The 24218-nt window shown below is 35.8% G+C and overlaps 1 protein-coding gene and 1 pseudogene across 1 annotated transcript in view; both read right to left on the reverse strand.

Moving 5' to 3' along the window:
* RSRC1 (arginine and serine rich coiled-coil 1) overlaps positions 1-24218 on the reverse strand; it is a 459685-nt gene that overhangs the window by 25186 nt on the left and 410281 nt on the right. The gene's annotated exons all lie outside the window — the stretch shown is intronic.
* On the reverse strand, positions 15634-16052 carry LOC144579892 (small ribosomal subunit protein eS12 pseudogene; annotated as a pseudogene).

The raw sequence follows: 24218 nt of genomic DNA on the forward strand, positions 1-24218 counted from the left end.
AAAGGGTAGCAAACTTTTCAGCTGAAAATCTCACATCAGTAATGACTATACCCTTAATAAAAGAGAGAAAAGCTTCTACATTTTTAACCTATTTCTAATATATTATCATATCAATAAAGCAAATCATTCCAGTCTCATTTGCTAGATTAAACTGAGACAGAGTCATTCTGATATAGGAAGCATACCATAAACAAAGAAATAAATGGGAAATGAGATATATATTTTAGCCCATTCCGCAGCACCTTTGAAGAAAATCAGCCACAGGAACAAACAATATTATCATTAACCATTAATTTGTTTTTACTAAGTGTTTTTTCGTGAGAAGTACAATGCTTTAAGTCATAAAGTTGCAATATAATAGGCAACTCCAGCTCTATTTACAAGTGAAGTAAGTGACTGAATATTAGCACTCGGGTTCTAGCTTTACAACCAATGATATCATCTTAGGCAAGTCTTCCCATTAAATTTCCATCCTTTCCTTGAGTAAAGATATGGTGTATACTAAAGTGCAAATATGATCTCTGGGCAAAGGTGGCACTTCAGCACAGCTGAGTTTATTATTTCATAGAAGAAAACAGGACCCTGTAGCATTGACAAACTTGGACAGAGGAAAAACCCAGAGGATGAGGAACTGATGAGAAGACCACGATTGTGTGGGTGTTAAACCCTGGGGATAAGGCAGGACAAGGGGTTCTGAAGATGTGAGCAAAACGGGCAGTAGAAAAGAAGGAAAGTAAGGAGACGACAAATACAACATGTCCAATAGTCTTGAGCTTCACATGGAGATCTGTCAGTGGCTAGTGTGGGATGACAGTGGCTCTAGGGCATAATCTCTAACCATAACAACATAATTTCTAAGCAATCTGTTAATACTTCAAATATTTTAATTCTTATGGAGTCATAACATTAACTTCCACCAATAGGTGACTAGTCTTCTTAAGATACATGATATTTGGGAGTGGGGAGATGGTAGTGGCAGTCATTCTGCTGTGTCTCAAAATTTGGGCAGAAAGTGTATTAATCCATACAGATGGAGAAATCTGCAAACCTCTTAAGGTATGTTTACCAGTTTGTAGTATCTGTAACTACACAACCAGGGAATAACAAGGGAATACTAGTTATGTTAGATAAGCATGCCATTTCAATCTGGGGAAAAAATATGGGAATAAATTCCGACCCAGGAAGACTAAGATTGATTATAAATAAAAATTTTATATATGCCACATACATAGACATGCATAACACACTTTTAGGCCTACTTAAACTCATTTAATAATCACAAAACTATCACATAACAATGTTAGCACTAAACATAAACCTTTGAAAATGAAACCACTGCAAATCCACAATTAATTTTAAACATTTCAAGAAGAGTTTTTACAGGCTGACTCAGGGCTTGATCCTGGCAGCCAGATGGACACAGGAGGTCAATAATCCAGAAGCAATAAGACAGTGATTAGGTAGACAGTAAAAACAATTCCCTGGAAGCAATTACTGTCCAACACATCAGAAAGCCATTTCACCCAAAGACTCAGAAATGGATTTAAAAAATAATTTTCAGTGTCTCCTTGCTGCCCATTTTTCAAAAGCTTCTATAGTAAACACATTCAAAAAGCCAAGCACTACCTCAAATAATCACTGAGTGCAAACAGTCTGTTCAAAAGTGATGACTACAAGGAGACGGATTCTTGTAAATAAGACAAGTTTAATTGTTCCTCCATGGCTGATTGCTAGGAGAACATACTTCTTTCTTTTTTATTGCATTTTAGCTTTTGGGGTACATGTGAAGAACATGCAAGACTGTTTGTCTGTCTAGTCAGAGACATTGTAAAGCTGTAAGCTTTTAAAAAACCTCATCTGGTCCAAAAGGTTATCAACTACCCTAAAATTTTGCTACAAAATAGAAATGGGTCAAACTAGCATAAATTAGAGATCTAAACAATCTGTTTGAAAGTCTAAAAAGAACAGTGTTTGGATCACACTAAGTATTCACAAGGAACTCAGTAATGAGGAGCTGAACATAGGCTACCTTGGCTAAAGATGTAGTGTTACTTTATTAGGAAAGGAAACTTGAGGATTCTCTTTTTTCATTTTTGGAGAAGTGGAAGATGAGGATACTTGTTTACCTCTCATAAGAATTTCTAGAGAGTACCTAAAAGCTGCCTTTGACAGTTCTCGAAACTACTCAACACTGACCTTTATAGAAGGATTCTAGTTCTATTTATTCTCCAGTCCATCATTCAACAGAAGTGACCACTTACTCATTCTTGAAACAGTTTTATTCATTTGGCTTCCACGACATCATACATTTCTGGTTTTCCTTTTCCTCACTGGTCACAATTCCTCATTTTTCTCTACTGGTTTGTCTGAACATTAGAGTACTCCAAGGCTCAATCTAGGCTCCTTTCTCTTCTTTATCTATATCATCTCTGTAGGTAACATATAGTTAATACCATTTGTAGGCTGATGACCCTCAAATCTTTCACTCTAGCCTTAACATCTTCCTCAAACTCCAGACTCATGTCACATCCTCAATTCTCTCTCACCCCTTAAATTCAATGCATCACTTTTAATTGGCCTCTTACCACATTTAGAATAAAGCTCACATTTTATACTCTTTCTTACAAAGCCCTGTGTAATCTGGCTCCTGCAAAACTCTTTAACCAAATCTCTACCCATTGCCAAACTGGCCTACTTCATGGTTCTTAGCATTTGAAACTGATTTTAACCTTATAATCTTTACAGAAGCCGTTCCCTCCATCTAGAATGCTATTTGGGTGGCAAATCCCTCGTTATTCAGATTTTAGCTTAAATGTCAGCTCCTTAGGGAGATCTTCCCTAAGCACTCAGTCTGAACTAGCCACTGGTCCCTTTCTAGCACAAGAGAGAACAGAGAAAACACAGGTCACTCTCTAATACAAGAGCGAGTAGAGAAACCACTGGTCACTCTAATGAAAGACAGTAGAGAAATCAGTTACTTGTGAGGCTATTAGGAAACTCCAGGCAAGAAATGGTGAACACCCAGATCAGGGTTAGCACAGGAGACAGGGACATACTTTGGATGTAGAATTAACAAAAATTTGTGGGAGGTAAGAGAATTATGCAACCAGATAAATGATGGTTCATTCATTAAGATGCGAAAGACCTGAGTGGGTGGAGTTAAGAGTTCAGTTTGATAGCTCTGAGATGACTATACGTTAAACAAAACCGTCTGTAAGTCTGGAGTTCAGAAGAGAAAGCCTGTGTGTAAGATAAAGATTTGGAAGTAGTAAGTACACATAAAGTATTTATACTAAAAATGATAAATTCACCTGAGAAGAAAAATACAGAGACAGAAAAGAAAAAAGACTGAGTTCCTGTAAACAACACTTGGAAATCAAGGAGAAGAAAAGGAGACAGAATGGCCATGCCGGTAGAAAAACTAGATTCAGTATTATGTCATATAAACTGAAAAATGGGGTATTTCCAAAAGAAGAGTGTGGTTAGTTGAGTTAAATGCTGCTCAGAGTTTGCATGTGATTAGAAAAATTACACTAGATTTGGAAAATTAGAGAGTATTGGTGATTCTGACAAAAGCAGTTTTAACGGAATGATGTTAAGTCACATTGGAAAGGGACGGTGGTTAAATGAAGAAATTGTTTCCTAGATTATGGGAGATACATGATGAGTTATCTAAATGATACTCTATTGGCACTTCTAAATGCTACTTCCATAACAGGAAGTAATATTAAATAAAATATTAAAAAAATCAAATTAAATGTATTGCTGAGAGCACAGGAAGTAAAAAAAAAAAAATCCATTATGACCCAAAATGAAGTTAGAGTAGTCCTTTAACCCATAAAGAAATTGAATCATTTGACAAAAAAACTTTTATAAACACCATACTCAGAAGATTTATAGAAAAGTTCTATCAAATGTTCAAGGAAAAGATAATTTTGATGTTACACAAACTGACTTCCCAATTCATTTTACTAGGCTAGCACAATCTCGCTTTTTAAAACCCAGTCAAGAATAGTACAAAAAAAGACCACTGAAGCAAATCACGAATGCAGATGCAAAAAGGGTAAGGGAGGTTAAAAAAAAAAAAAAACTACACACACACACACACACACACACACATATATATATACACATACATATGCATAACACACAAAAATAAACAAAATCAAACAGTGTAAAAATAGACAATACATCATAACCATGTTTAGGACCTCAAATTTAGCTTAACACATGAGATACATTAATATATCTTCTAGGATTCAAATTTAGTTTAACACATAAGATATACCAATATATAATTAATAACTTTTTTTATTAAAAGATAAAAATTAAACTAAAAAAAACTAAAGTGAGCTGGGTATGATGGCCCACACTTCTAATCCTCACTTTGGGAAGCTGAGACAGGAGGACTGCCAGAGTCCAGGATTTCAAGACCAACCTGGTCAGACCCGGTCTCTACAAAAAAAAAAATAAATAAATAAAAAATAGCTGGGTGTTGGGGTGCACACCTATAGTTCCAGCACTTTTGGAAGCTGAGGTGGGAGGATCACTTGTGCCCAGGAGCTCAAAATGGCAGTGAGCCATGATCATGCCACTGCACTCTACCTGGGGCAACATAGCAAGACTCTATCTCTAAAAAACAACAACAACAACAACAACAACAAAAAACAGAAAAACTCCAAAAAAACTTAACATTTACTTGAGACTGAAACAAAACAAGAAAAGGAAGGAAACATATCTGATCTGAAACAAAGGGAATCCACCAAAACAAACACCCCCTCAAAAAAGATAAAGCAAGTATAACAGTCGTTAATTATTAAAAAGCAATAACCTAATCATCACAAACAGAATGATGATATTATCACCATTTCTATTAGGTACTGGTTAGTGGTGGTTGCAGTCAGTGCACTAAGGTAAGAAAAAGAAACAAATGATATAACACGTGGAAAGAAAGAGACAAAAAGATAAGATGATTGTTTTTATAGAAAACCCAAAAGTATCTACAGATAATTCGTTGGTGCAAAATCAATATTCAAGAATCAACTTCATTTCTATATGGCAGCCTTGAACGGAAAATGTAATTTTTAAAAAGATAACAATATTAATAGCAAAAAATATACGGCATTTAGGAATAAATCCAACAAATGATGTGCCAATTCTTTAGGGAGAAAATTGTACAAGTTTATGAACAGATACTAAAGAAAACCTAAAAAAATATTAGAGCCATACCATGTCAGGATAAAAATACTTAATATCATAAACACATGATTCTTGCCAAATCAATCCATGGTGTCAATGTAATTTCAATAAATATCTCACCATCTGAGCTGGTCATTTACTTAATCTATTTAGTGAAACTTGAAAAACCCATTCATATGGAAGAATGAAGATTAAAATAAAACAAATTGTTCATGTAGAAGAAAACTGAAGTGTGGGACTTGTCTTACTAGATATTGATTTAAAAACTAATACCAATAAAGTTAGAAAGGATGAATAAAACTACTATGATAGCAAAATAGGCTAACTATAGTCAATAATAACTTAATTATACATTTCAAAATAACTACAAGAGTATAATTGGATTGTTTGTAACATAAAGGATAAAAGTATCCCATTCTCTGCGATTTGATTATTATGTATTACATGCCTGTATCAAAACATTTCATGTATTCCACAAATACATACACCTACTAAAAACCCACAAAAATTAAAAAAACCAATTCCAGGTGGATTAAAAATTTAAATGGGAAAGACAAAACTATAAAGTTTTTAAAGGACAATATAGGAGAATACGCTTATGGCCTTGACTTAGGGAAGAATTTTCTGAAACAGGACATGAAAAGTTTAAAACAAAAGGACTAATAAATTTGAATATATAAAAATGAAGACCTACTAAGAGAAGGTATCTGTAATACACATTAATTTACAAAAAATTCATAAAAGATAAACCAACAGAAACATGTAGTTAAAAACCTGAATAAACATGTCGCAGATAAAGAAATACCAATGACCAATGCATACATGAGAAGATGCCCAACCCCATTAGCAATCTTGGAAATGACCTTGCAAATCAAAATCAGGTAACAGTTTATAGTCATCACGCTGTGGCAATGAAATCACACACTGGCAACAATCAAAATGTCTGGAAAGATCAGTATGGCAAGAATGTGGAGCAACCAGAAATGTTATGCAATATTTAGGGAAGTGAAGACGGGTATCAATCTTTAGAAAGAATGTGGCACTATGTGGTTGAAGTGAAGATGTGTGAACTGAAGATGTGTTGTGCCTCAGCAATTCTACTCCCAGGCATATATGTACCCTGGAGAAATACTTGTACACATGCACCAGGAAAGAGGTATAAGTATGCTTATGTTTGTAATAGCAAAAAATCTGAAGTCACCAAATGTGCATCAAAAAGAGAATAAATTTTGATATAGTCTAAAAATAGAATATTTACACAATGGTGAAAATGAAAAAACTACAACTACAGGCATTACTACACTATGGTATACCATAATGTTGAACAGAAAAAGCAAGTCATAAAAATTTATATACTATTTTTTAATTTGTAAAATATAACATCTTTTAATTTTTTAATTTGTAAAATAGTAACACAATCTCTTTTTAAGAGATGGGGCCTTGCTATATTGCCCAGACTGGCCTTGAACCCTGGGCTCAAGGCTGTCTCCCACCTCGGCTTACTTAAATTTGTAAAATTAGAAATACACACAGATGTGGTGAAAGCATACAGAGAAGCAAGAGAAGAATAGGCATAACATTCAGAATAGATAAGATTAAAGAATTTTGTAGAAAAGTTTTCATTTTTTGTATCTCAAGTTGGAAGATGTGTGCAGGTGTCTATATTACCCTTTACACATCCTATAACGAGACTTTTGAATATAGGTCATACTTAATAAAAACAGTTAAAAACTGAGTGAGGTCAACAAATGGGTCTGGGATAACTGGAATAATCCACATGCAAAAGAATAAAGTTAGATCTTTCTCTCACATACTACACAAAAATAAACTCAAAATGGATCACAGATCTAAATATAAAACCTAAAACTATACAACTCTCAGAAGAAATTATAGTAGTAAATCTTTGTGATCTTAGGTTAGGCAAAGTCTTCTTAAATATCACAACACAAGCTGAAGTAAAAAAAGATAAACTGATAGGCTGGGCACGGTGGCTCATGCCTATAATCTCAGCACTTTGGGAGGCCGAGGCGGGTGGATCACAAGGTCAAGAGATCGAGACCATCCTGGTCAACATGGTGAAACTGTGTCTCTATTAAAAATACAAAAAAATAGCTGGGCATGGTGGTGTGCGCCTGTAGTCCCAGCTACTCAGGAGGCTGAGGCAGGAGCATTGCTTGACCCCAGGAGGTGGAGGCTGCTGTGAGGTGAGATCGCACCATTGCACTCCAGCCTGGGTAACGAGTGAAACTCTGTCTCAAAAAAAAAAAAAAAGATAAACTGATAAACTGAAATTCATCAAAATTAAAAACAACTATGCTTCAAGGAATACAATCAAGAAAGTAAAAAAAAAAAAAACCAACAGAATAGGAGAAAATATTTGCAAATCAGGGAGCAGAGGTGGGAGGACTGCTCGAGCCCAGGGGTTCAAGGTCAGCCTGGGTAACAGAGCAAGATCCCATCCCTTAAGAGATATTATTGTACATCCTTCTTCTTCTGATGACGTGAGATGATAAAATGTCTACATGATCAGATACTGTAAAAGCTGTTCTGATAACCAAGATGGCAACGAAGTGACTAATGAGCTGCAGTATATACAGTGTGAATACACTGACAAAGAGATGGTTCACGTGTGATGGTGTGAGATTTCATCATGCTACTCACCACAATTTAAAACTTATGAATTGTTTATTTCTGGAATTTTTGATTTCATATTTTCAGACTACAGTTCACTGTGAGTAACTGAAACCACAGGAAGAGAAATCACAGAAAAGGGGGACTATTATATGTGCATTTTTTTAAAAAGAGAAAAACAAGGTGACATTCATTAGGTATGACATGTATGACACAGACTTTCGTTATATATTGCAGACAGTTAAGAAAGAAAAATGGGGGCTAGGAAATATATAGAGAGGGTAGAGAGGCAAATGTGACATAAAGGGGATGAAACAATAGGAGGAGAAATAAGAAGAAAAAAAGAGAAACGGAGGAGAAGGAAAACGAGTAAGATAGATAAGAAGATCTTTGGCCTCGTGACTGGGTGCCAGACAACTGATTATCATAGCCTTCAAACTGGCTACCGTTCTTAGAAGCAAATTCCAAACCAATGTAACTATCCTGATTGAAAGACTATTTTTTTTTAAAGCAAAACCAAAACCCACAAAAATCCCCAATTCCCTGGGTTATTTTTTATTTTTAAAATTTAAATGTTGAGATAGACTCTCTCATTCTATTACCTAGGTTAGAGTACAATGGCATGTTCATAGCTGACTGCAACCTTGAACTCCTGGGCTCAAGCGATGCTCCCATCTGAACCTCCTGAGTAGCTAGGATCACAGGTGTGTGCCCCCCATGCTTGGCTACTTTAAATTTTTTTTAGTTGAGATGGGGGTCTCACTATGCTACCCAGGCTGGTCTAAAACTCTTGAGTTCAAGCAATCCTCTTGCCTCAGCCTCCCAAAGTTCTGGGATTATAAGAGTGAGCCATTGCACCTGACCAATGCCCTGGATTAAAAACTGAGATATTCAAATTCTCATTAAAAGCTTCTGGTGAAAATTTGGACACTCATGCATTCTTGCATTTTTTAAGTAACAGAATAATCCTAATCCTGTTATATAAAACAAGAATTGTCAAATTTCATTTCCCACATCAAACAGGCCATCAATTTTTAAGATGCTGCTACTCATGCCTTTTTTCAGAACAATATTTATAACACCACCTATAAAACCCTGCTCTGTGAGCCCTGAACAATTTTTAAAAATGCTGACATAGGGTCAGGCATAGTGGCTTACTCCTGTAATCTGAACACTTTGGGAAGCCGAGGCAGGCGGATCACGAGGTCAGGAGTTCAAGACCAACACTGCCAATATGGTGAAATGCCATCTCTACTAAAAATACAAAAAGTAGCTGGGTGTGGTGGCATACACCTGTAGTCCCAGCTATTTGGGAGGCTGAGGCAAGAGAATTGGTTGAACCCAGGAGGCAGAGGTCGCAGTGAGCCGAGATCACACCACTTGACTCCAGGCTGGGTGATAGAGTGAGACTCTGTCTCAAAAAAAAAAAAAAATACTGACATATAATAGTTGTAGATATTTTGGGGTACCTGTGCTATTTTGATACATGTATATAATGTATAATTATCAAATTAGGGTGACTGGAATATTTATCACCTCACACACTTTTCTTTGTGTTGGGAACATTACAGTTCTTCTCTTCTAGCTTCTCTGAAATATATAATAAATATTATAGTTAATTACAGTTTCCCTACTGCACTATTAACTACCAAAACATTATTCCTTCTATCTGCTTTTTTTTTGTGTATTCTTTAACCAACTTCTCTTCATCCCTCACACTTCTTAGACTCTGGTAACCACAATTCTACTTTCTACCTCTATGAGATCTACTTTTTTAGCTCCCATAAGTGATTGACGACATATGATATTTGTCTTTCTATGCGTGGCTTATTTTATTTGAATAATATTCCATTGTGTATTTATACACCACATTATAAAAAATCCATCCATCCACTGATAGGCACTTAGGGTGATTCTGTATCTTTGCCATTGGGACTAGTGCTGCAATAAACATGACAGTGCAGATATTTTTTCCATTTACTGTTTCCTTTATTTGGGATGCATATCTACCAGTGGGATTCCTGGATCATACGGTAGTTCTGCTTTTACTTTTTTAAGGAACCTCCATACTGATTTCTATAGTGGTTGTATACATTACCACCAATAGTGTATATGGGTTTTTCTTTCTCTGCATCCTGGCTAGCAACTATTATTTTTGTCTTTTTAGTAATGGCCATTTTACCTGAGGTGAGATGATGCCTCACTATGGTTTTAATTTGCACTTCCCTGGTAATTAGTGATGGTGAGCATTTTTTCATATACTGCTGGCCAGTTGTATGTCATCTTCCTTTGAAAAATGTCTATTCTGGTATTTTGCTCATTTTTCCTTCTTTAAGTTACATGCTTTGAAAAAGGCTGTACAATAAGAGCCTCTAAACACCAACCTCCCTCCTTTTTTTTTTCCCTTGTAGAGACAGTGTTGCTACTTTGACTGTGCTGGCCTCAAATTCCTGGCTCCATGGGATACATACTCCCATCTCGGTCTCTCAAAGCACTGAGATTATGGGCATAGGCTACTGTGCCTGGCCTTTTTGCTGATTTTTTAATGGAATTATTATTATTTGCTGCTGACCTGAACATGTGAATTCCTTACATATTCTGGTTATTAATCCCTTCATATACACTATTGGTGGTAATGTATACAGCCACTATAGAAACCAGTATGGAGGTTCCTTCTCAGATGGATAGTCTGCAAATGTTTTCTCCCATTCTACAGTTTGTCTTTTCACTTGGTTGATTGTTTCCTTTGCTGAGTGGAAGCTTTATAGGTTGATGCAATCCCATTTGTCTACTTTTGCTTCTGTTGTATATGTTTTGAGGCCTTACCCCAAAAAATCCGTGCCCACATCGTTGTCTTCTAGTGTTTCCCCAATAGCCCTAAAAAATTTCTTTTGGATTTTTATTTGCTGTTTTAGGGAATGTTTATAAATCTCTGCATGATAAGACCTCTATGCTTGGTGCACCTCATTTTCCTACATGGATCACTTGGCTTCAGCCATGTCAAATTTCATTTAGTTTTCAATTATTTGAAGAACGATATTCTCTTGTTTATAGGTTTCACAAATGCTATTCCCTTTACCTGGAACATTCCTATCCTTTCTCCCTTTCATTTACCTAATTCTTATTTGTTCTTAACCCTTAGTTTACAATCTGTCTTCTCCCTTGAACCTATATAAGTCTGATTAGAAACCTTCTATGAACTTCTATAGCATGCAAAACTTCCTTTCAGGTTCTTCTTTCAGGCTGGAATACCTACCATCTACTTTTTACAAAATGAATTTTACTTCTGCAAAATTTAGCTAAAATGCCACTCCTTATGAAACCTTTCCAAAGCTCTCTGGATTAAAGTTGTTTATTTGAAGCCCCAATGGCATCTATTTTATTCTCTTTATATTATAGTTTTATAGAGTTTCTCACCCACTAGATGATATAACCCAGAAGAGCTCTTATATGTACTCCCACAGTATTCAGCCCAGAATAGGCACTCGGTAAATACAGACTGGCTCAGTGAATGAACTTGATGAGATTAATCCTAGGGGGAAAGAAAGCTGGCCTGAGTTACAGCCCTACTTACACCAAGAGAGGGCTAGTCTAGGAATACCTCCAGGGTGACAGGTGCTTCCAACTAGGTGAAAGGATCACAATTACAAGTGGTATGAATCCCACAAAAGACTATTTCATAAAAAGTGCTGTAGTACCTTTGAAAGTCATAAATAAAATAGTATACTATAAAAAAATTGGCAGTGAACTGGTAACGGATTTTGACTGAATTGATTACTCACTGACAGTACTCAACATAGTCCTGCAAATGCATCAACTGTGCAATGAACAACTATTAAGGTTATTGATTTTCTGATTTCCACTGATAGCTAACAGGCCAAAGTTATACGTAAATATTTGGGTTAGTAATACACAAGAACTAACAACTTTGACAAATGAAAACCTCAAAGCCTAAACAGCTCACGTTAATAAAAATTTGAAAGCCAAACATCAGAATTTAAAGGAAATACCTAACAAATGAATCTAATACACTTAATAACTAGTGAAGACAGTCTTGATCATCTCTTCCCTCTCACAGACTTTAAAGGTTTCCTTTATCCTAGCAGTGAGATTATTTCATAATAGGTTTGCTTTCTATATCCTTCAACAATCAAAATTTTGTATTTATATAGCCTCCAGCTAACATTTGGATACACTTTCCAAAGTGCTTTCATATAGTTAGTTCTTTTAAAATCCCTGTGAGATAGGCATTGTTTTCTTCATTATCACTTCAAGAACTGAAGCTCAGTGAGGTTAAATAATAGGACCAAGGCCACTCAACCAGTAAAGACCAGGGTGTAAATCTAAGTCACACAATTTAAAAAATAATATGAAATAGTAAGGGAACATTTTAATCCTACTCTTAACAAATTTTCACTGTATATTACCTTACATTCATTGGCTATACCATTAAAATATTTTCATAGTGGCCTGATCTGATCATGGCGGACGGGAGGCAGGACTGGACTGCAGCTCTGCCTTGGATGGATAGAGCAGTGTCGTGGAAGCTCACAGTGTGAATTTTAACTCCAGAGTGACTGCAAGAACAAACCAGCAATCCTGAGCAGAACCACAGATCTGCTGAAGGAAGCTGTCTGCTCCTGCAAGACCTGGGAGATATCCCAAATACTGTGAGTGCCCCAACTGCAGAAGTGGGAAAGGAAGAGCCTCCTCTCCTGAACACACACCCCCAACAGAGAAACTGAAGGTCCATTTGTGGGAGAAGTTTCTGACCCTACCTGGAGCTGAGTCAATTTAGAGAGCTGAGTGAAATACAGGGGTTGAGGAAGCAGCAGAAAGGCCCTGGGATCTTACTGGTTTCCCAAAAAGGCCATTCCTGCCTGACACCATAGGGATCTATCAGGAGGGTGGCCAGAGGAGCTGGTCTAGGACCAGAAGGATTCACAGCAGAATTCTACCAGACATTCAAAGAGTTGGTACCAATCCCTATGACACTATTCCTCAATATAGAGAAAAAAGGAACCGTCCCTAATTCATTCTATGAAGTCAGCATCACCGTAATACCAAAACCAGAAAAGGACATAACCAAAAAAGAAAACTACAGACCCATATCCTTAATGAACACAGGTATGTAAATCCTTAACAAAAATCTAGCTCACTGAATCCAACAACATATTGACAAGATAATCCACCATGATGAAGTGGGCTTCATACAAGGGATGCATGGAGAGGTTAACATATACATGTCAATAAATGTCATACACCACATAAACAGAATTAAAAACAAAAATCCCAAGATCATCTCAATAGATGCAGAAAAGCATTAAACAAAATCCAGCACCCTTTTATGATTAAAACTCTCAGCAAAATTGGCATATAAGAGACATACCTCAGTGTAATAAAATCCATTTATGACAAACCCACAGTCAACATAATACTGAATGGGGAAAAGGTGAAAGCATTCCCTCTGAGAACTGAAACAAGACAAGGATGCTTATTCTCACCACTCCTCTTCAACATGGTACTGGAAGTTCTAGCCAGAGCAATCAGAAAAGAGAAAGAAATAATGGGCATCCAAATTGGTAAAGAGGAAGTCAAACTGTCACCATTTGCTGAAGATATGATCACTTACCTTAAAAACCCTAAAGACTTTTCCAGAAAACTCCTAGAACTGATAAAATAATTCAGCAAAGTTTCCGGATACAAGATTAATGTACAAATCAGTAGCTTTTCTACGCACCAACAGTGATCAAGTAGAGAATCAAAGTATAATAGCTGCAAAAAAAATAAGATACTTAGGAGTATACCTAATGAAGGAGCCGAAAGACCTCTACAGGGAAAACTACAAAACACTGCTGGAAGAAATCACAGATGACACACAAGAAAATGGAAACATATCCCACGCTCATGGATGGATGGAATAAATATTGTGAAAATAACCATACTGACAATAGCAATTTACAAATTCAATGCAATCCCCATCAAAATACCACCGTCATTCTTCACAGAATTAAAAAAAGAAATCTAAAATTCATATGGAACAAAAATTGAGCCTGCATAGCCAAAGCAAGACTAAGCAAGAAGGACAAATCTGGAAGCATCACACTACCTGATTTCAAACTATATTATAAGGTGATAGTTACCAAAACAGTGTGGTACTGGTAGAAAAATAGGCACATAGACCAATGGAACAGAATAGAGAACCTGGAAATAAGCCCAAATACTGCCAGCCAACTGATCTTCAACAAAGTGAACAAAAACATAAAGTGGGAAAAGGACACTCTTTTCAACAAATTGTGCTGGGATAATTGGCAAGCCACATGTAAAACAATGAAACTGAATCCTCATCTCTTACCTTACATAAAAATCAACTCAAGATGGATTAAGGAATTAAATCTAAGACCTGAAACTATAAAAATTCTAAAAGATAACATTGTATAAACTCTTCTAGACATTGGCTTAGGCAAGGATGTCATAACCAAGAACCCAAAAGTAAATGTAATAAAAACAAAGATAAATAGTTGTGACTTAATTAAAGAGCTTTTCCATGGCAAAGGAATAGTCGGCAGAGTAAACAGACAATTCACACAGTGGAAGAAAATCTTCAAAATCCACACATCTAACAAAGGACTAATATCCAGAATCTACAAAGAACTCAAACAAATCAGTAAGAAAAAAACAAAACAAACAACCACATCAAAAAGTGGGCTAAGGACATGAATAGACAATTCTCAAAAGAAGACATGCAAATAGCCAACAAACATATGAAAAAATGCTCAACATCACTAATGATCAGGAAAATGCAAATCGAAACCACAATGCAACACCACTTTACTCCTGCAAGAATGGCCATAATCAAAGAATCAAAAACCAAAAGATGTTGGCATGGATGCGGTGATCAGGAAACACTTCTGCACTGCTGGTGGGAATGTAAACGAATGCAGCTGCTATGGAAAGCAGTGTCGAGATTTCTTAAAGAACTAAAAGTAGAACTACCATTTGACCCAGGAGTCCCACTACTGGGTATCTACCCAGAGGAAAAGAAGTCATTATACGAAAAAGATACTTGCACACGCATGTTTATAGCAGAACAATTCACAACTGCAAAATCATGGAACCAACCCAAATGCCTATTAGTCAATAAGTGGATAAAGAAACTGTGATGTGTGTGTGTGTGTGTGTATACTACTGCTCAGCCATAGAAAGGAATGAATTAATAGCATTTGCAGTGACCTGGATGATACTGGAGATTATTATTCTGAGTGAATTAACTCAGGAATGGAAAACCAAACATCGTATGTTCTCGCTGATATGTGGGAGCTAAGCGATGAAGACATGAAGGGATAAGAAAGATACAATGAACTGTGGGGACTTGTGGGGAAGAGTGAGAGCGGGGCAAGGATAAAAGACTACAAATGTGGTGCAGTGTACACTGCTCAGGTGATGGTTGCACCATAATCTCACAAATCACCACTGAAGAACTTAGTCATGTCACAAAATACCACCTGTGCCCCAATAACTTATGGGAAAAAAGTAGGTACACTCCTAATGGTGGTTGCCAGGGGCTAGGGGGAGGGGGAAAAGGGGAGTTATAGTTTAATTGGTATAGAGTTTCAGTTTTACAAGATGAAAAATTTCTGGAGATCTGTTATACAACATTGTGAATATATATAACACTACTGAACGATATACTTAAAGTGGTTAAAATTTGTTATGTATTCTTTTACCACAATTAAAAAACTTTAAATTAAAATTTTAAATTAAAATTTTTTTCATAGTATATATTCTATTTTATATTCTGCTTTTCATCTCTTCTTAACAAATCCTCTCTCTTTTTTTCCGTGAGCCAAACTTTTTATTTGCTTATTTTTTGTATTTGAAGTACTCTTCAATGATATCCTTGGCCTGAGATTCTTTGCCATAGTCCTTAACTACTACACAGTTGCAACCAATGACTCTATAGGGTTTTCCCTCTGAGGCCTGTCTCTTCCCCTAGTTTCTTACTGTCATCAACCTTACTTAGCTTGATTTGGTGTTCAGCACAAAGGGCTACCATCAACTTGACATACACAGGCTCATCACAGATCACAGCTGAATGCAAGCATGGGAAGATGGGCTTGGAACTTGTCTAAGGCTTTGGCAGCTTTGCAAATTCAACATACTAAGCCATCATGGATGAGGGCAGTCTTCAGCACTTCTTGTAAAACAGTATTCATCTCCATAATGCCACAAGGCCAACTCTGGGAAAGGGTGGCAAATCTTCAGAAGACTCAGGCTACTTCAATGAATGCTGTCTTTTCATGGGTCCCTATTACTCTTTTAATATAATCAAGGTCTATTGCAGTGGTTTTCAAAGTGTAGTTTCCAGACCAATTGTATCAGCATGACATGGTACTTGTTAGAAACGCAATCTTTAGTCCCTATCTCAGACCCCCTGAATCAGAAACTCTGGGAGTAGAATGATCAGTCTCCAGGTGATTTTGAGGCACACTAAAGTTTGAAAACCTCTAGTCTATCCTGTTTAAATAGAAATCCAGGTATGCAAAATATGACAAATACATAAAATCAAAATTCAGTTCTTCTTCAGAGGAAGAGTAATTATTCATAAAGTAAATGTTATGCCCCAATTGTACCTCTTGATATATTTTATAAAGAATGTAATGCTAATATTTAATACACAGGGCAAAAAAGCTTGGCAAGAGGAGTAGAGGTACACAGATACCACAAAATAACAGATCTTTCCCAAATAATTTTTTATATATACTTGTAGCAATATGACATATGTGTGCATGTATATATAGATATATAATTATATTTCATATTATATTTGTAGTTGTATTTTGGTATTAGAATTACTTTCTTACTTAAGCCAGGTGTCAGCAAAGATTTTCTGTAAAGGGTAAGACAGTAAGTATTTAGTATTTTGAGCTTTGTAGGCCATACAGTCTCTGTCACAATTACTCAGTTCTGCTGTTGCAGCACAAACGCAGCCACTGACAGTATGTAAATAAATGCAAGTGGCTTTTGTTCCAATAGTACGTTATTTATAAACTTGGTGGTGGGCTGGATTTGGCTGATTGGTGTTAGTGTGCTGACATCTGACTTAAGCTGTCACTAAAACACATTTCAATTACTTGAGTTTTCTGAGTGACTGTGGGCAGTGTGTGCATAATCAGAAACTAAATGCATAAACAATTCACTTTGGAGGCTGGGCGTGGTGGCTCATGTCTGTAATCCCAGAACTTTGGAAGGCCAAGGCAGGTGGATCACTTGAGGTCAGGAGTTTGAGACCACCCTGGACAACATGGTAAAGCCCCGTCTCTACCAAAAAGTACAAAAATTAGCCAGACATGATGACACACGCCTGCAGTACTAGCTATTTAGGAGGCTGAGGTGGGAGAATTGCTTGATCCCAGGAGGTGGTGGTTGCAGTGAGCCAAGATTGCACCACTCTATTCCAGCCTGGGTGAAAGAGTGAGATCCTGTCAAAAGACAACAACAACAGCTTTCCTTCTGGGGAAGTGGCAGAGGGAGAAAAATAAGATAATTTCTCCACTTCCCAGCCTATTTCTGGACTCCTAGGGGAGCAGAAGATGTTTAGAACAATTTCCTGTACCATCTGCAGCTATCCAGAGAGCATTCTGTAACAAAGACCGTCAAATAGTAGCTTTGATCAGATTTGTTCAAAATTATCTAATCTTATAATGGGAGTATTATTTGACTGAAAATATATTATGGCTTTAAAAACTGTCTTAGGTTATTAATTAACACTTAGGAAAAGTTTACATTAAATATATACAAATTAGGACAGGCGCGGTGGCTCACGCCTGTAATCGCAGCACTTTGGGAGGCCGAGGCGGGTGGATCACGAGGTCAAGAGATCGAGACCATCCTGGTCAACATGGTGAAACCCCGTCTCTACTAAAAATACAAAAACTTAGCTGGGCATGGTGGCGCATGCCTGTAATCCCAGCTACTCGGGAGGCTGAGGCAGGAGAATTGCCTGATCCCAGGAGGCGGAGGTTGCGGGTGAGCCGAGATCATACCATTGCACTCCAGCCTGGGTAACAAGAGCGAAACTCCGTCTCAAAAAAAAAAAAAAAAAAAAAAAAAAATATATATATATATATATATATATATACACACACACACAAATTAGAGTGATATGATTTGGCTCTCAACTGAATCTCATTTTGAATTGTAATCATCATGTGTCAAGGGAGGTAACTGGATCATGGGGGTGGTTTCCCCCACGCTGTTCTTGTGATAGTGACTGAGTTCTCACAAGATCTGATAGTTTAAAAGTGTTTGGCAGTTCCCTCCTGACTCACTCGAGCTCTCTCTCCTGCTGCCATGTAAGATGCGCTTTGTGTCCTCTTTGCCTTTTGCCATGATTGTAAGTTTCCTGAGGCCTCCCCCAGCCATGTGGAACTGTGAGTCAATTAAACTTTCTTCTTTATTAATTACCTAGCCTCAGGTAGTTCTTTATAGCAGTGTGAAAATGGACTAATACTCACAGGTTTTAAAAAATCACAAAAAATGCTGCTGAGATCTAAAATATTCTCTTTGAAACATCACCTTCGTTTTCATGTTCTGCAAAAAAAAGGCAAAACCTCTGGATAAAGAACATTCCACTCAGAATGTTCCACCCCATAGCACTAGGTGTCAAAAGTAAAGTTTTTCACTGTTGGTATGTTCTATAATCATATCTGAAAATTATACTGAGTTATCTTTACTTCAGCATATAATTTGATAATCAAAGATAATCAAAAACTTGTCCATAAATATTAAATTGTTAAACATTCAAAATGGCTAACTTAACTAAAATTTTCAGTTAAAGTCCCCTTCTACTGGTTGTCAATAAGTTAAAACATACAATTTTATTATCACAAAGCCAATTACACCAAAAGCCTTAACATTCTTCATTTGGGATCTGAAGAGCCATACCTAAGTCAGGCAAGAAACACCAAATAAAAACAAAAACAAAAACCACCAAAAAAAGAAAAGAAAAGAAAAGAAAAAACCAAACCAAAGCAAAATCCTGCCTCTCCAGTACCCCTGGATGATTTTGTAATGGACTAAGTGATATGACTGTGAAAGTCAATTCAAGCTTATATCATTCCATAAATAAAGGTACCATCAACCATTTCTGATCACTAGGGATCCACATGAAGAACACTTCTCATTTTAACATTTGCCAAATTAAAAATCTTAAATGGGCAAATCAGTTTTCAGTGAATGTACTGCTGTAATTATTATTTTATTTATTTTACACCTTTATCTTCTGGGCTATTTCCTTAGTAGACAACAGGAAATGAGATCGCTAATCATATAAACCACATTAACTGAGAAAACCATGATAAAATTATCAGTTTCAGTTAATATCAAAATAGGGCAGCAAAAGATAATTGAAAAGCAACAGTTTTCTATAATGTACTGACCTCATAAATATCAGAATAATAAATGGTATCTCCACTCCCTCCACAAATTATTAGAGAAGTTTGTCTTCAACTGCTAAAATTACACTTGGTAAATCTGTTATATTACATTAGTATTCAATGCTGCTGTTAATCTTCGTCCTTTTAAGTTATAATAGCAATGCATTTAGTAGCTGCAAAATCTTCCCAATCTTAGCAGTACATATATAATATGAACACTAATCAAGATCATTCAGCAGGTCAGTAGATTGATATCAGAGTCGGTTTCCATTTCTTGGGCTCCAAGCACAAATTTCTCTCCATTCACCTACAGATCTACCACATATATTCTCAACACTGTCCCATACCCAAGTAAACATATATATATTATGAAGTATAATGTTTACTTTACCTAAATTAAACAAATGGCAGCTCTACCTTATTTCATAATTCATCCTTAATTTGCTTTTAAAAATATTTACTACTAAATGGAATAAATATATCTATAAATATAAAAATAAAAGAATGATATATCACTACATACTACTTTTATTTTCTGCATGGGGTGCCAGTTTTGCTCCGTTTTAAATATAAAAGATATTTTAAAGAATTGCACTAATAATAATTTAGCTTCTTTTAATCTTTCAAAAAATTTAAGGTAGTAAAGAAAGAGATTTTCATAGAAAAACAAGCTATAGTACCTTTTTTCATTGTAACTAGTTCAGTTACGTTTATTCAATAACTCCATTTATGTTTTTTCAGCACATAATGGATAATGTTCTTTAGTTGTTCTGTGATAAGAAAACATTCACTTTAATACATTATCTCAATATTCCCCAGTTCAGAAACTCAACTACATTATCTTTCAGAAAGTTAGTAAGATACTAATCCCTTTTCCTGCTTTACAATCAAATCATCTTAAATTTTAATCTATTAGAAATTATACTAAAAAAGCTACAACGATGTATCCAATTGCAGAACAAAGTGTATAATTTCTTTTTAAAGATGACTGCTTTTGACCCTAGGTTAACAACTCAACCAACAATATTTTACATAAATATATTTTATACAACATATATCACACTAAGTTTGAAGATAAATTAATTTGAAATACTTATCCATCTTTCATTTACTGATTTGCTTCTTCCATAAATAAATATCAAAATAAACTATAACTTTATTTTGTATTGTTCTATATCCCTTCATAATTTGTCCCACATTTTTTCTTTATAAAATGTCAATAAAAAGATTAAGCATACACATACAAAGATCATAGCTAATGCCAGATGTTAAGAGAGTCTCTTGAGGCTAAAGATTCCACACCAGGTGGTTGAGCCAGCCTAATGAAGCAGCACGGGCTCATGAGGGATACAGAGAGTGGACTTGGAAGAACCTGCTTGCATTTGGTTATTTATGAAAGTATAAAGAAAGATTTGAAATCAAAGTAAAAATGAAGTTAAATCAAAGCCTTCCCATTCATATAGCAGAGTTTTTCTAAAGTTTTAACATTTGTCTTCAAAATTAAGGCTGAAGGAAAAAACCTTTTATGTACGCTTTAGTGACAAGATAATAAAACTATTTCCAACTCCACTACCAAGTGGTAAAAATGAAAATAATAAACTTCAAGTGAATTAAAATACAAGCATAAATTTTTAAAAGTTAGCATGTGTCTTGTATTGAAAGATTTAAAAATGTGAGTTCAGGTTAGTGCTATTACAACAAAACTTCAGTAAATAGACTGATCATAAAGCATGACCTTAGGCAATAATAAACCTGAGAGCATTTTAATATATTTCCTTATCACCAAGTGAAGCACTTTCAGTTATTACAGCTAGGCTGCATGACCTCATGCAATTGAATCATGCTAGAGCCAAATAGACTAATGTCTTTGATAGCAATTAGATAAAGGCAGGATGTTAACTTTTACTTTAAGACGTGTTAAACAAAGGGACTCATCTCTTGGCTTAACTTAGTTAGAAATAAGCTACTCATTTAACAGTAGAGGTTAATATGGGAATGGCCTCTTTCACCTGTCAAAAAGAAAATTAATTTTATTTTAAAAATTATCAGGGAATTTTATTTCTTTAATGGACCCTTTGCTAGAGTTTCTAAAGTTTCTAACAACATCTTGATATACTCTAATCTCTAAGCAGCTCCTTTAATGTCTGCAATTTCCAATATGCTCAGCACTGGTTGAGAAAAAACATCCTCTTGTCAGTCATAATCACAAAGAAATGCTTATCTGAGCTAAACATGGATGGCAGGTCACAACAGAGAAACTAAATGATAAAACCGTACAATAAAATAATGCGATACAGGTACTAATATATTTCACCAAATCTAAGATGTCATTAATTGTAATATACAATTCTTTGACATAACAGTAAGAAAAATGAAGCTGTCAATTAAACTGTGGCACAATACTTTCCTATTATGTATAATTTTTTAAAGAGAGTTCTTTCAGACATAAAACAGATTTTCAAAAATTTCATATTACTCTTGCACATATATAAAAATACAAGAGAGAAACACAGTTTCTGGGACAGTTGTAAAACTTCACATTCGGAATATAACTCTTGTGACTCGGCCATTTAAGGGTTGTCAGTGTCCATGTTTCTGTGCACAATTATGTTCTCTTTGCCATCAAGAATATTTGTGTGGCAGTCTTTCTTAACAGTGGGTTCCATCATTCTCTGGGGTTTTCTTCTAAGTTACTGACACCTATTCAGCCTTTTTTTTTTTGAGACAGAGTCTCACTCTTGTTGCCCAGGCTGGAGTGCAATGGCACGATCGTGGCTCACTGCAACCTCCACCTCCAGGGTTCAAGTGATTCTCCTGCCTCAGCCTCCTGAGTAGCTGGGGTTATAGGCACTTGCCACTGTGCCTGGCTAATTTTTGTATTTTTAGTAGAGACGAGGTTTCACCATGTTGGTCAGGCTGGTCTCGAACTCCTGACCTCGGGTGATTTGCCCACCTCAATCTCCCAAAGTGCTGGGATTACGGGTGTGAGCCACTGCGCCCAGCCCCTCAAGTGATCTTTTAATGTTTCCCTGATAGCCAGTTGAGGACTTAGCTGAGCTTTCTTTCATGCAGCCAGGAATAACAACCAAGTTCATCAAATAGATAATAACATCAAGAGTCACAGCTGCTATCTGGCTAACAGTGATTTTTAAGAGACATTAATTGTAAGATGCATTCTGATTTCAGAGAGGTTAAAACACATAAAAAATAAAAAGTGTGCCATAGTATCAAAGAAGTATGGTGTGCTATTTTTCAGGGATCCAGAGATACTCTGATTGGAAATCATGGTTGAATATTTAAATAAATCAGTTACCAATTAAAAAAGAATGTGATTAAATATGAATACATGACTACATATTCATTCTTGTAGTATGTGGTAAATCATGGTTGTAATTGGTTAGTTATACTGCTTAAAGCAGTTGTTTTCAAGTGCTTATCTGTGCAACAGTGTTGGATGAAAATAAGAATCAGCTGAGAAACTGAGAACATACACATGTTCTTGGGCTGACTCCTCAAAATTAGGAAAAATATATGGTGTTTGCAATTGAGATATTTTAAAAACCTTCAGGTCATTCTGATGTATGCCAGGTTTGGGAAGCACTGGTATAGTTACATGTTGCTGTGGAAGATCCAGATCCAATTGCTGTGTGGGCTATACTAGTAAGTTGTAACACAGTAAAAAGAGCTCTGAGTATAAAGTTGGGAAAAGAATTTTCCAGTGCAATCTCTACTGTGTTTTAGCTGTAGGACTTTGAAGAAGTCACTTAACTTGTCCAATTTCTTTATTTATAAAATAAGAATAATACATAATTCACAGGGTTGTTGTGGAGCTAAAATTAGGTAACCTATGTTTTGGTTCTAGCACTGGTAAAGGCATTTAATACAAACTTAAAAAATGTTCTCTCACCTCCCCCACCACCTATATGTTTACTCCAGGCTTGTTCACACTGACAGATTTGAAAAATGTAAGCAATTTCCTCAAGGCATTCCCCAATTCTCTCAGCTGCAAGTAATCTCTCCCTTCTCACAAGCAGTCTACCAGCATTTCTTTATTGGAGCTTATTTCTAACTTTGTTTTATACGTGTTTATGCACATGACATATTCCTCCCCCTCCCCCCCACAATAGGCTGCAAACTTTTTTAGAAAAAGTAGCTTGCCTAATTTATCTTCACAGCCCTAGCATTTAACATGGTGCCTGGAACAGATAGGGGGTTTTGCCAACAGAAGGATGTGAATGAAATAGCAAGGCAGCGATACAGTTTCCATAATGACCTCTCCCTTTGAACAACCATTAACTGTAAGAGGTCAGTGCTGCTCAGTCAACACTAGAAGTCAGGTAAGGGACATTAGAATGTGATTTATCAATTAGTCATTAGATCAACTAACACTTACTTGAAGGCTGGAAGAGGAACAAACATTTAAAAGAGTAATACAATATATGTGCATTTTCTTAGTCTGAAAATATCTGTTAACGGTTCTAAGAAAGGGAAGAGGATGTGGTAGAGTATTGCTAAATACTCCGAGAAATGAGTTAAACTGTTAAGCAAGCACTTTTAATGAAATATTATGATTTTTAATTTCCTATTTACAGACAAGCCTTTAAAAATCATGCCCCAACTGAATTATTTTAAATACTATATGAATATTTTATATGCATATGACTTCACATCAATCCAGGTAAAAGATTCTTTTTAATTAAGGTTAGAAAATTTTCTGTAATTTTTGTTGTTTTAGAGGAAAATGTCTAAATAAAAACTGTAAGTCAGTGAAAATCACAATGATGGAATTTATTAAAGTCACCTTGTATTGGAAAATGACATGCTCATGTAAATTTATCACACAACTAAAAATAATTCACATATCTTTCTAAATGTACCTTTGAGATGGTAGATGCACCAATGTCAAAAAAGTAGCCAGTTACTGTCATATGTGAGAAAAAATAAAAACCA

Source organism: Callithrix jacchus, chromosome 17, assembly GCF_049354715.1.
Source record: "Callithrix jacchus isolate 240 chromosome 17, calJac240_pri, whole genome shotgun sequence".
NCBI lineage: Eukaryota > Metazoa > Chordata > Mammalia > Primates > Cebidae > Callithrix > Callithrix jacchus.